The sequence below is a fragment of the Arachis duranensis genome, chromosome 2 (assembly GCF_000817695.3).
Source record: "Arachis duranensis cultivar V14167 chromosome 2, aradu.V14167.gnm2.J7QH, whole genome shotgun sequence".
In the NCBI taxonomy this organism is placed as follows: domain Eukaryota; kingdom Viridiplantae; phylum Streptophyta; class Magnoliopsida; order Fabales; family Fabaceae; genus Arachis; species Arachis duranensis.
The window spans coordinates 6,151,843-6,164,348 of record NC_029773.3 but is presented as its reverse complement, the minus strand read 5'-3'; the positions used below and the strand labels follow the sequence as shown (position 1 = coordinate 6,164,348).

General features: G+C 30.1%; 1 long non-coding RNA gene across 19 annotated transcripts; it reads left to right on the top strand.

The window, feature by feature from the left end:
• The first annotated feature begins 5,395 nt into the window (after positions 1-5,395).
• On the top strand, positions 5,396-11,502 carry LOC107473216 (uncharacterized). 19 transcript variants are annotated; one of them, XR_002370162.2, is made up of 11 exons: positions 5,399-6,141; positions 6,367-6,451; positions 6,687-6,830; positions 7,231-7,307; positions 7,498-7,534; positions 7,710-7,779; positions 7,896-7,955; positions 8,066-8,169; positions 8,262-10,024; positions 10,215-10,295; positions 11,146-11,502. It is a non-coding gene; the product is annotated as an uncharacterized LOC107473216 (long non-coding RNA). The 19 variants fall into 19 exon arrangements; XR_008005677.1 differs by having other exon boundaries at positions 7,498-7,955; positions 8,262-8,628; positions 8,876-8,945; positions 9,953-10,024; XR_008005674.1 differs by having other exon boundaries at positions 5,400-6,141; positions 7,498-7,955; positions 8,262-8,615; positions 8,876-8,945; positions 9,953-10,024.
• Positions 11,503-12,506: the final 1,004 nt, after the last annotated feature.

Genomic DNA, 12,506 nt, shown 5'->3' with positions numbered 1-12,506 from the left:
TACCAACTACTACCATAGATAAGATTTTAAAATTTAAAATATTCTCTATATTAGAAACATGTTATTTAAATCTATATTTTCAGATAAATATCCCAAAAAATAATCTTGAAATAAAAGTAGAAGAACTTCTGGATGAAATTTGCGCTGAAAATCCTTAAGATATTAAAAATACAAATAAAGAATTAGTAAGTATTAAATTAAAAGTTCCTACAAAAGAAATAAATGTTCCAAATAAAATTCCTTATTCCGCAAGAGATAGAGAAGAGTTCTCATTAGAATGTAAAGATCTTTTAGAAAAAGGAATTATAAGATTAAGCAAAAGTCCTCATGCGGCTCCAGCCTTTTATGTCGAAAATAATAATGAAATTAAAAGGGGAAAACGAAGAATGGTAATTAATTATAAGAAAATGAATGAAGCAACTGTTGGTGATGCTCATAAACTTCCAAGAAAAGATTCTATTTTAGAAAAAATCAAAGGAGCAACTTGGTTTTCATCTCTTGATGCAAAATCAGGATATTGGCAACTTCGTTTAGACGAAGAAACAAAGAAATTAACTGCGTTTACTTGTCCAACAAAAGAATCAACAAGTTGTTGCTCTATGAATGGAATGTTTTACCATTTGGATTAAAATAAGCCCCAGTTATCTATCAAAGATTTATGGAAGAAAATCTAAAGGAGTTAAATGAATTTATCTTAGTTTACATTGATGATATATTAATTTTTACAAAACAGGATAAAGAAGATCACCTTCAAAAATTATTAATAGTTTTAGAAAGATGTAAAGAAAAAGGATTAGTTCTTAGCAAAAAGAAAGCAAAAATAGCAAGACAAGAAATAGAGTTTCTTGGGTTAATTTTATCCACTCAAGGAAAGCTAAAACTTCAACCAAATATTTTAGAAAAGGTAAATTTATTTCCTAATAAAATAGAAGATAGAAAACAATTACAAAGATTTTTAGGATGTATAAATTATATTTCTGATCAAGGATTTTTAAAGAATATAACAGAACACACTAAAAACTTATTTCCAAAAATAAGTACTAAAAAAGAATGGAAATGGGAAGAAAAAGATAGCATGCAAATTCAAGGAGTCAAAAAATTATGTGAAAAACTTCTGGAACTTTATATTCCAGAAGAAAATGACTACTTAATAGTAGAAACAAATGCTTCAGACATAACCTGGTCAGGATGTCTAAAAGCTAAGAAAGCTATAAAAAGTTGGAAACAAGAAAAAGAATCACTAGATTCTAAATATTTCCCAAAGGAATTACTTTGCAGGTATATTTCAAGGATTTTTACTCCAACAGAGCAGAGATATACTACTCATGAAAAGGAAACTCTAGCAGCAATTAAATCTCTTAAAAATTGAAAAATTGATTTATTACCCAAAGAATTTACATTAAGGACAGATTCAAGTTACCTAACAGGTTTTATTCGATACAATTTAAAAGTTGATTATAATCATGGGCGACTGGTAAGATGGCAATTATTTTTGTTACAATATCCAATAAAAATTGAATATATTAAGGGTGACAAAAATGTTATTGCAGATACATTAACAAGAGAATAGAATTCGTCTACAACGCATTAGATCAAGAAATTCAGAAATACGAAAACGCATTAAATCAAGAAATTCAAAAATATCAGCAAGAACTCGAAGAATGTAAACATTGTCAGCAAATAAGGACACAGATCCAATCCCTCGAGAAGGCCATTAAAGCAATGAAATCAGCACAATAAGCAAAATCATCAGAGTTCAGCCAGCTAAGCATGGTGGACAAACCAGGTGAAGGAAAAATTTCCGAAAATAAAACAATTGCTGAAATTATTAAAAAGTCCACACAAGACAAAAGATATTATGTAATTTATAATGGCCCCATGAAAGGAGTATATGATGCCTGGGAAAAAGTAGCACCATTCACACATCAATCAAAGATAGTTCACAAAGGATGATTTTTAACACTAGAAGAGGCAAAGGAATCCTTCAGGGAATATGAAGCTCTTCATCCAGAGCAAACCCTAAAAAGAGCAGATAAAACTCCAATTCAAGCCCAGAGAACAGGAATAATGAGAAACATTCCTACAAGGGCTGAAATCAAGGAAAAGAAAAGGGTCTGTAGATCAAATATCAGAGAAACCCTTAATATAGTCCTGAATTGGACTGAAGAAAAAAGGGCAAGTTTGGGATACTATCCTATTGCCAAAGAACAGTTAACAAAGCTTGTTATTTTTCCAGAGGCTTCCCCATCTGACACTTATTAGTTTTTCCAATATGGATTAATTGATACAATTTTAATTTTTAATGATCTGAAAATTATTAGTGAGTTTCCTGCAGGATTCGTTGATGCAGTAAAAAGATTTAAAAATATGATTGACAATGTAAATCCAAGGGATATATCCCTAAAATTTACAAATAGTCAACCTATTTTTAATGAAGAAGAAGAATGCTTAGTTCCAGCACACCAAGGAATATTCATGTCCGTCTTTCCAGGAAACTTTCAACCAATTGATCAAGTTCAAGATTTAACAATCTATAGTCATGAAGGAAGACTAGCCAGCACATTAGTAAGGGTCTTTGAAAGAACTCAAAAGATAACAAGGGAATCTCACACAAGAATTAATTATAAAAGCAGAAATACTCTGCTTGTGTCCAGTAAAAGAAATGAAATTGAAGAAAAAGAGATGAGACTCTTGGTGAAATTTGAATCTGCATTCTACAATCTATCCGGACTCTTAAAAAAGCTCCCTGAAGGGATAAAAAGGAATCTCTGCTATTTGATAAAAGATAGAGAAGACCACAAGTGCCAGCTGTGTATCTCAAAAATATTTTAAGAAAGCAATAATGAAATGGGATCCACCCACATGATAAAAGAAGAAGACAGCGCATCCACCCACATGATAAAAGAAGAGGACAGCGCATCTGAAGCATCCCTCAACATTATTGCATAATGACGTAAGCGCTTAGGTCATAGAGCACCAACAATGTAGCTGGTGCAAGATAATAAACAATGACGTACGCAATGACGTCATAAGAAGGGTAAGGATGGGAATTGTCCATCCGACCCAACCATTATAAATAGATTGCTTAGGCAATTGTAAGGAATCATCAGAAAACAGAAAGCAGAAGGCTAAGAGTACTCATATGCTAGGAGAGCAAGGAGGAAGCTGCCGAGGCGATTCTGTAGTCTGACAAAAGAATTCCCTTAGGAAAAAATAGTTTTAAACTCCCCTCTGGAGTTAATATCTATAATCTCCCCTCTGGAGATAAAAACATCTTATGTAAAATATACTAAATAAAGGAAGTTTTTCTCCAGAAAGGTACGCCTTTATCCTAATCTCTTAGTTATGAATTATTTAGAAAGCTTAGAATTAACGAAAGAATCTGATTATTATAGATTATCTGCCTTATTAGATAATAAAAAACAGGCTGTTCTAAAAACAGAATTAAATCTCAAATCAAATGAAAATTTTAATAAACAAAATCTTTTAAAAGAAGTTTTTAATAGAAAAAATATAATATACTATGAAAAAATTCAACTTGAAGCCCCTATAAAGATAAAATCTGCTAATGGAGAACTTGAAATAGCTCTGATAAATGATGAAGAATTGAGTAAATGATTGAGAAAATTAAGGATCAACAAAAAAGATCTAAAATTGGATGGATTCATATTAGTACTATACAAGTCTTAATCAAATCTACATATATGAAAGGAATTAATTCACCAATAAGCTTAGCAATCTGTGACAAAAGAATTACTGATGACACAATAGATCAAATAATTGGAATTGTTCATGGAAACTTGGCAAACGTAAATGTTAAATTCAATGCCCATCTTGGATACGCTATACCTTTATCAACTGAAAATCTTGGAAGATCTATAAGTTTGACTTATAAATTTCACAGAAAGAATCTAATGGAACAAGACGATGAACCATTTTCAATTACATATGCAATAAATTATGCTTTAACAAATAGCCATCATAGTATAATATTTAAAAACAAAGAAAGAATTTATGTTGATGAATTATTTCAGAAAATTGTAAAAACAAAAATACCAAAATATAAAGTTATTGAAAACCCAGTTCTATTATTAAAAGAACCATCAGAAAAATTAGTTTCATCGAATTTCCAAATAAGAGAATCCAAAATAGGAAAATTGAATTTTCAAATAAGAGAATCTAAAATTAATAGCCCTTTAAGTTTATCTAAGTTAAAAATTAAAGAAGAAAATTCTGAAAGAACTAACAAAAAAGGTCGAAAAATTAAAGGAAACCCTAAACACTAAATTATGACAATAAATAAAGAAGAAATATATGTAACTTATCAAGACAAGAAACAAGAGCTCTTTGAAAGAGAAAATCGTTTGAATTATTTACAGTTTTTTGAAATAAATCAAAGAGCAATTGAAGCCCTAAAAATAATCTATGACAAGTTGAAAAGAGAAGTTGAAGAGCTAGAAAAATTAATAGAATCTCTAGAAAATAGTGATGAATCAATGATAGAATTTACAAAAATGCTAAGATAAATAATGAAGCATACAAAGATTGAAAGACCAGAAAATAAAATAAAAAGGAAAAGGGCGAAAAAAATTAAAAAGTAAAATAAAGAAGTATAAAAGGGAATTAAATAATCTTCAGATTGAAATTGATGATCTTATAATAAAAAGGATAGAAATAAGAATAAATATAAACAAGTTGGAATTAAACTTAAAAAATTTATAAATGCCCGGAAAACCATATTATGACTTAAAAGAATTAAAGCTGTTGAAAGAAAAAATGGAGAATGAAATTGAAAAATTAAACAGATAACTTAGAAATAAGAGAAAGTGTAGAAATAAAAGAAGTTATTGAGGATTTGAGAAATTATATTAAAGAAAAAGACAAACAGATAAAAGATTTTATATACAATAATCCATGCAAAAAAGAATATTATAAACTAAAACAAGATTGAAAAGTTATAAATCAAAATATACATCAAGGACTAGTAATAAATATAAGAAAAATAGTAGAAATGGTTAATACTTTAGATTATGAATTTGCAAATTATTACCAATTGAATTATAAACTTATTCAAAGTAAAATATGAAGAGTTAATAGAAATTTTGAAAAAATCGACGTTAAAAAATTGAGAGTTAATAGAAATTTCGAAAAAGTCGACGTTAAAAGATTGGTATTAGAGCCAAGTTAACGATTAAGGGTAACACTTTCTCTTTAAGCAATACTTTTAGTGATACGCTTTTAAATCAATAACAACCACAAAATGAAAACATCTTTACGAAAAGATGAAAATGACATCTTTACCGTAGCATTCCCTATGGTTTTATATAGAAAAATAGAGAATTTTTCGGAATAAAGAAAGAAAAGATTTTCTTCAAAAAAAAAAAAAAGATAAGATAAGATCCTATCCTGTAATCCTGTAACAATTCTTTAAAAGAAGGTTTATTCAATAGTGGAATTCCTATGTGGCATCCTCTAGATTTTTTTCAAATTTTTTTATGAATGGTCTTTATTACAATAACACCCCATGATCAAATCATTCGCATTCCACTACTTTACATGTACACACTCCCCTAAAATTTCAAATTTCGAATTCAAAATCGATTAAAAAAGAGATTCATTCCCAATTTTCCATCATCTACGTTCTCCTGTTTCATTTTTCTCTCTTCCTCCTCTTCTTCTTCGATTCTTCTCCTTCATCGTCAGTTCCTCCTTTTTTTTTTCTTCCCTTCTTCCGTTCGTTTCTTCTTCCTGTTCCTAATCTAAGTTGGAGATGGAGGTTATAAAGTTCATGCACTTACCAAGGCAGAGGATCTCATTGTACCTGATGGCTCCAAACTTAGGGGAGTCATCGCGGTGGAGGCAATGCCAGCGGTGGTGGTAGGGTTACGGCAGTGGATGAGGTGCCGATTGCTGTGGTGGTGGACGATGGTATGACGTGGTGGTCGCAGTGGGTGTGGTGGAGTTCGTGGTAACCATCCATGTGTGGTGATGGATACGGAGGAGGAACCGGTGGAAGAAAGCATATAGCGGGAGAGTACTAAGTGGCGTTCATAGAGAGCACATGTAGTGAGACTATAAAAGCCGAGAGCACAGCAGAACAGAGCCGTGAGATCTAATCGGTGTTCAGAGCAGATTTGCATGGTTGTTATTTTTTTTTGTTTTAATTAATTCATTAGATAAATCATGTAAATGATTATTATTTGTTTAATCTACAAATTTTATTATTCCAAAATTTAAATTTTGAATTGAAAATTAATTTAAAAAAATCATTTGTATATGTTCATTTTCATTATCCTCACAAATCACGTTTTCCAATTTTTTCTTCTCATCACTCTTGCTCTCGCTCTCTAATACTGAGAGCTGCAGTATTAGACAACAAAATCAAATCAGCTGTCTGAAACATGGTTCGGTATCTCCTTTTGAGTTTTGATATGGAGTTTGGTATCTACAGGTAATCCTTTTTTCTTCTTTTTTGGAACTTTAGTTATTTCTAATGTTAGTGCTTAATATGTTGTTTTTATTTGTTGTGCATCTTTTGTTCCGAGTTACATATTTTTTTAACACATCTATATTTGGACAATCCCTCGACTACCTTTAGTTATTTCATGGTTAGATCACACATAATATGCTCAACCACCTGTATCCATGATAAAAGAGTGTTAAAGTTTCTGGTGTTTTCATGGTAGGTTGAATGGTTGATCTAAGTAGAGCAAGGCACCTTTGCTTGAGATAGTTTTCAAGTCTGATATAAAAACGGGTATTAAAGCAGCAGAGCATGCAGCAGAAATACAGAGATTGGTTCGGTATTTGGGAGTGAGCAATGGCAATATGTAAGAAGGATCTCTTTGTTATATTCCTTGCAATTGAAATAAATTTTGTCATCTTAGCCATCGTGATTTTTTTTAAATAAATTGGTTTGGTGTACAAGGTGGGGGAACAACTTGAGTCCGCTGATTTCAAAGCATAAACATGATGGTAGTCTTCATTTACCATCAAATTAAATTCTATTTATTTTAAAAGATGACAGTCTAAATTTACATAGGATTGTATTCAAATTTTATGTTTTCTTAGAGTTTAAGGATAGATATGGGATGCATCCTATACATGTAGTCAACTTATATGTTAACCAAGCATTGAACATCAATTTATATAGTATTAATGATAATAGAGTTGAAGGCTTAAATTCAGCTTAGTATATTTTCTTATTTTAGTTAATTCTTTTTCTTTTAGGAAAACTTTTTCTATACTAACAGTGGTGGGTGCTTTCAGTATCTAAATCCACTATCAGCAGAAGTACATAATTCAAGGTGTAAATTTCAATTCACTACTTTATTTTTTTACTATTGTCAATCTTAGTACATGTACTATCTAAATATCTTATTAGATATGGCAAATTAGTACATGTACTATCTAAATATCTTACTAGATATGGCAAATTTCTCTTCTCTATATAAGGATCTATTAAATAAGAAGCTTTATCTTTTTATTTCAATGCAGTCCCCAAACATATATCACCGACGTAGAAAGTGCAAATGTATGAACCACTCGCAAATTAACTTTTTCATACTAAGCATGATATGTATTTGTGTGGACTTGGCACTTATACATATTTTTTTCCTCTAATTTTGGTTAACTTAATTGTGACTTGATTCCTAAGGAAGTCTCGATGTTTATTCTTAAGCTTTTGAATATCACAAATTGTATTGCAGGGTCAGCAGACAATACACTAAAATTTGGGATTTAGAATCCTTTGAACTGATTGGATCTACTAGACAAGAGGTTTCACATTTAGTGTCGTATGAGTCGTGGTGTTATCAATAGAGATTATTGGTGGGTTTGGATTCTGTAGTTTCTCTGTTTTAAATGTTCTTATTGTGCATTATTTTCTTTTTTAGGTTCACCTCATTATGTACAAGCACAAATATAGTGGAGGTCATGGTTCTCAATGAATTTTGGTAGATATTTTTGCTTAATGTTTATTTGATGGTTCCTTTTTGATATATGTTGATTTTACTAAAATTATTTGGGATCTGATTTCTAACAACGAAAATGGGTACGTTACCAGACAGCAAAGCTACAAAGGCTTCTCGATAGTGCAATATGAAGACAAGATCCATGGGTGTGAAGAATTCTACTAAGAAAACTATTAGAAGGAATCACAAATAAGTGGTAATTTGTTTTCCCAATTAATCTACTGATAGTTATCATTTATGGTTTGTTCTTTTTTTTGGTATTTTTTAGTTTGTTCTTTTGTCATTTAGTTATTTCAGCAGGGTTCAAGCTATGATCAAGAAGCTTTACCTTAAGTTACCAAGAATAAACCACCAGTTTCTTTCTTCAAATAGCTAAAGAGAAATGGTAAATTCAACTTTCCGTTTTGTGGATGACTGCTATTATAATATACATTTAATTCACATTTATCTATTTATTTTTTGAATTTGATCTGTTTTATTTTGTTCTCTTTTACCTTTTCCTGTTTTATTTCAATTTGAATGCTTCTATAGTAAGAACATTGCCATCAATTGCTTGGATAGAGGTGGATTTGATATTCTTCTTTCAGTGGTTATGTTTTAGTTCGATGAGGTGGATTTGGCTGGCGCAAAGTTTGAATAATGGTTTGTTGAGATGGTGAATTTGTCTCTTTATCTTGAAAAAATTATATATTTGGCAAATATATGCATTTAAACCATTTTTACAATTTTTCTTTCGAAAGCCTCCGTTCCTATAGAATTAAGATAGTTCTTTCTTAGACTCTTTAATTTATGAGAACCTATTATTTTACATAATGAATTTAGAGATCAACCATTTTGCATTGCTGGCACTGTGCATCATGTTTTCTAGAAAAATAACTATTTATATTTCTTAAATGATTTAGGACTATGAAGTTCTCAAAAAACTTGCTTGTGTGACTGATAAATCTGATAGGAGAGCCCTTGAGCAATTACGTGAGTAAGAAGATTCAGTATTTCGTTGTACTTAATGTTCTATGCACTTTTTTTTTCATTGTACTTAGTGTTCCATGCTCTTTTTTCTTTTTAATTTTTGTTGAAATCATGTGCCTTCTCCTGCTTATTTGCTTTTCAAATAGTTGGGTATTGATTTGCCTATATATTATGACTTAATTTTTTCCATTTGAGGGATATAATTTTGCTTTAAAATATTGGATTGCCATTCTTTAATTGAGTTCTTTGTTTACTATAGAGAATTCTGCACCACAATTCCTAATGATTTTGGATTCAGAAAAATTAAGCTCTCTCTCCCATACGTTTTTTTATCCACTTTGTTTCCTTTTATATTAATGATATGTATCAATTGCTTTGCAACATTAGTATTTGATATTCTTCTTTCAGTGGTTATGTTTTAGTTCGATGAGGTGGATCTGGCTGGTGCAAAGTTTGAATATTTATGGTTTGGACTTTGGAGTGAATATTTATTTTTTAAAAAAAAATCATGAAGCTTTTTATTTTTTGCTGCTTTAGTTTGCATTATTGTATATTCACGCTCTAACTACACATGCTATATTTTTTCAGCTAATTTTTGTTGAGATAGTGAATTTGTCTATTTATCTTGAAAATTTTATGTTTGGCAAATATATGCATTTAAACTATTTTTTCAATTTTTCTTTTGAAAGTCTACGTCCTATAGAATTAAGATAGTTCTTTCTTAGACTCTTCCATTTATGTGAACCTATTATTCTACATAATGAGAGTTTAGAGATCAACCATTTTGCATTGCGTGCATTGTGCATCCTGTTTTCTAGAAAAATAGCTATTCATATTTCTTAAATGATTTAGAGCTATGAAGTTCTTAAAAGACTTGCTTATGTGATATATAATATTCTATGCTCTTTTGAATGTCCATAATTGTATTTGTCTTATTATCATCATTATTTTGACTGCTGCTTTATTAATGTATATTTATAATTTTACATGACTTTTGTGGTATTATGTAGCATGTGAAGTTGGTGACAGTGTCATTGCAATGTTAGATGATCTTAATCATAGGAAAGGGCTCTTCCTCTCTGGTGTGTGTTATTATCCATGGCTATTAACAAGTTTTAGGGTCAAACATCTGGAACTATACTTGCTCAAGCATGTTATTATTATTATTATTATTATTATTATTATTATTATTATTATTATTATTATTATTATTGTAAGTACTATCTTATGATTCATTTCTTTTAGTTTCATATAATGTGTTTAAAATTCCAGGGACATGGATTGAAGACCAAATGCATTAGATGAATCTGAAATTTTTACAAGGATATACTGTATTTGAAGCTTGCTAATGAGGTAGATTATTGATGATTTATTATCTATTTTATAGGTTTTTTATTTTTGTCATTGTAAGGTTTATGGGTCACACTTTCAGTTTGGCTTATTACTTAAAATCTCACTAATTAATTGGGTTTGTAGTTGGTGATCATTTTTTTGGTGCAACTTTATTTTGATTTGGGAAAGAGCCTCACTGATTGTATGGATGTTTAGGTAAAGAGATGAGTTGTAGGAAAACAAAAAAATAATATGCAGTCACTGCTTCATCATTAAAAGATGTATGCTTATTGGCATAAATTTTGTATTGCTAATATACCATTTCTCTTTAGAATTTTGGAATGTACCTTTTTCTACCCTATGTTTTGACTTGCATTCTCAGTTATTACTCTAATGAAAAATATAAAGGAAGTGGAGACAAGTTTTTTGGTTTTGTTTTTAACCAGATAGTCAAGAATGAAACTATAAGCAAGAATAATCAGATCCTGAAGATTGTAAATTAGAAAGAATGCACCATATATGTAAATGAATGCTGCTATTTTTTATTAAATTATTAACCATGTTGCATGTACCATATGATGCTTTGTGTCTTTCAACTATCATCATGCAACCAATCATTATATGATTTAACATGTTATTTATAATGTTGAATTGTTGATACTGCTTTGATAGTGTTCAAGCACATTTAGTGATATAAGTTTAGCTATATTGTTTATTTAGCTCCATTTGCATGACCCTTAAGTGTTGCATGCAATTGCACAATCTTTCCTCATGTCTCCAATTGTTAAATTCTGAATTCTGCTAAGAATTCTATCATTAATTTCCTGCTTTAGTTAGTAATCTCCTTTCTTTGAATAATGGTTAATTTCAGGAATTTGTTTGCCATTGGTAACGGATGCAAGAAGTTAAGGAATCTAATACTATGTCACAAGGGTTTGGAAGTAATTGCTACCGGATGCAAGGAATTTACATATCTTGAAGTCAATGGATGTCACAACATTCGAGCTTTGTAGCTAGAATCCATTGGAAGATCTTGCCAGTTTGTATGTAAAATAAGGAATGAATTAACCATTCAATAAATAGGTAACATAAGGAAGCACGGGACACATGTTTGGCCTCTTTATATTTACATTTGGTCAAGTTTTTCATTGCTTGCTATGTGTGTTTCTCTGTTTATTTTTCGTTTGTGGTGCTATACTCGACTTTCTAATGACAGACATTTTATTGAGTTGGCATTATTTTAGTATTTTACTATCAAATAATTGTTAATGTTGGTCTTCTTCAAGATGGAAAAGGATGCAAGTTCCTATAAACTCTTCAACAGGTAAATTACTCAAACCTTGGGGATGGTGCTATATGTGGTATACCTATTGGCTGTAGGAATTTAAAGAAACTTCATATCCATTGCTGTTATGAGGTACTTCATCTGCATGCTTATTTGGTTTACTATGTTAAACTTCATTTAAAAGCGAATATTTTTGAGATGGCTCGCTTTCAAAATGCTCTCTGTGTAATGTAATATAGGAGAATAACTGTAACTCATTTTGTCCCAACACACAATTTTACCAATTTTTTCTTTATCTAAATGGCTTCTTTTGGTGATTCTACATTCAAAACTAATGTTAGTTAATAAAATTCGAAAACTGTGAGAATGTGAGACCAGTAAGCTACATGAAAATAAATGTCAAAATGTAGTATTTAACTTGATTACAATAATTCATTCACATCCTATGCATAACCTATCATTTACAACTGATACAAGCTTAAAAACTCGAATTCTTTATTATTGTTAACTATTGTTACTCAATTTTGAGTTTTTTTTTCCATTATTTAGTATTTTTTGATGGCATACAAAATAATTTTTTTTCTCTTTATTTTACTTTTTTTTCTTTATTTTTTATTTTTGACTCCCTACAATAATTATTATAGCTGGTTTCAATGAAATAGCATGCTGTTTCATATTTTGATTTGAATATTTTTCATTATTAGGTGTTAAGAGGATCATGTCAGCGAAGATAAGTAATCTAAAGTAAAAGGTAAAGTGGTGTACCTATGGAAAAAATGGTACAAGAAAAAATGGTACAAGAAAAAGCTAATAGAGATACACTGCAAATTTATTGGTAAATGTTGTACATGCCAAAATTGACTATTTGAAGTTGGTCTTAGATAACAAGAATATAATTGAATGAATAAACTCATAAAAGCCAAGGAACATGTAAATTGGGAGATGCG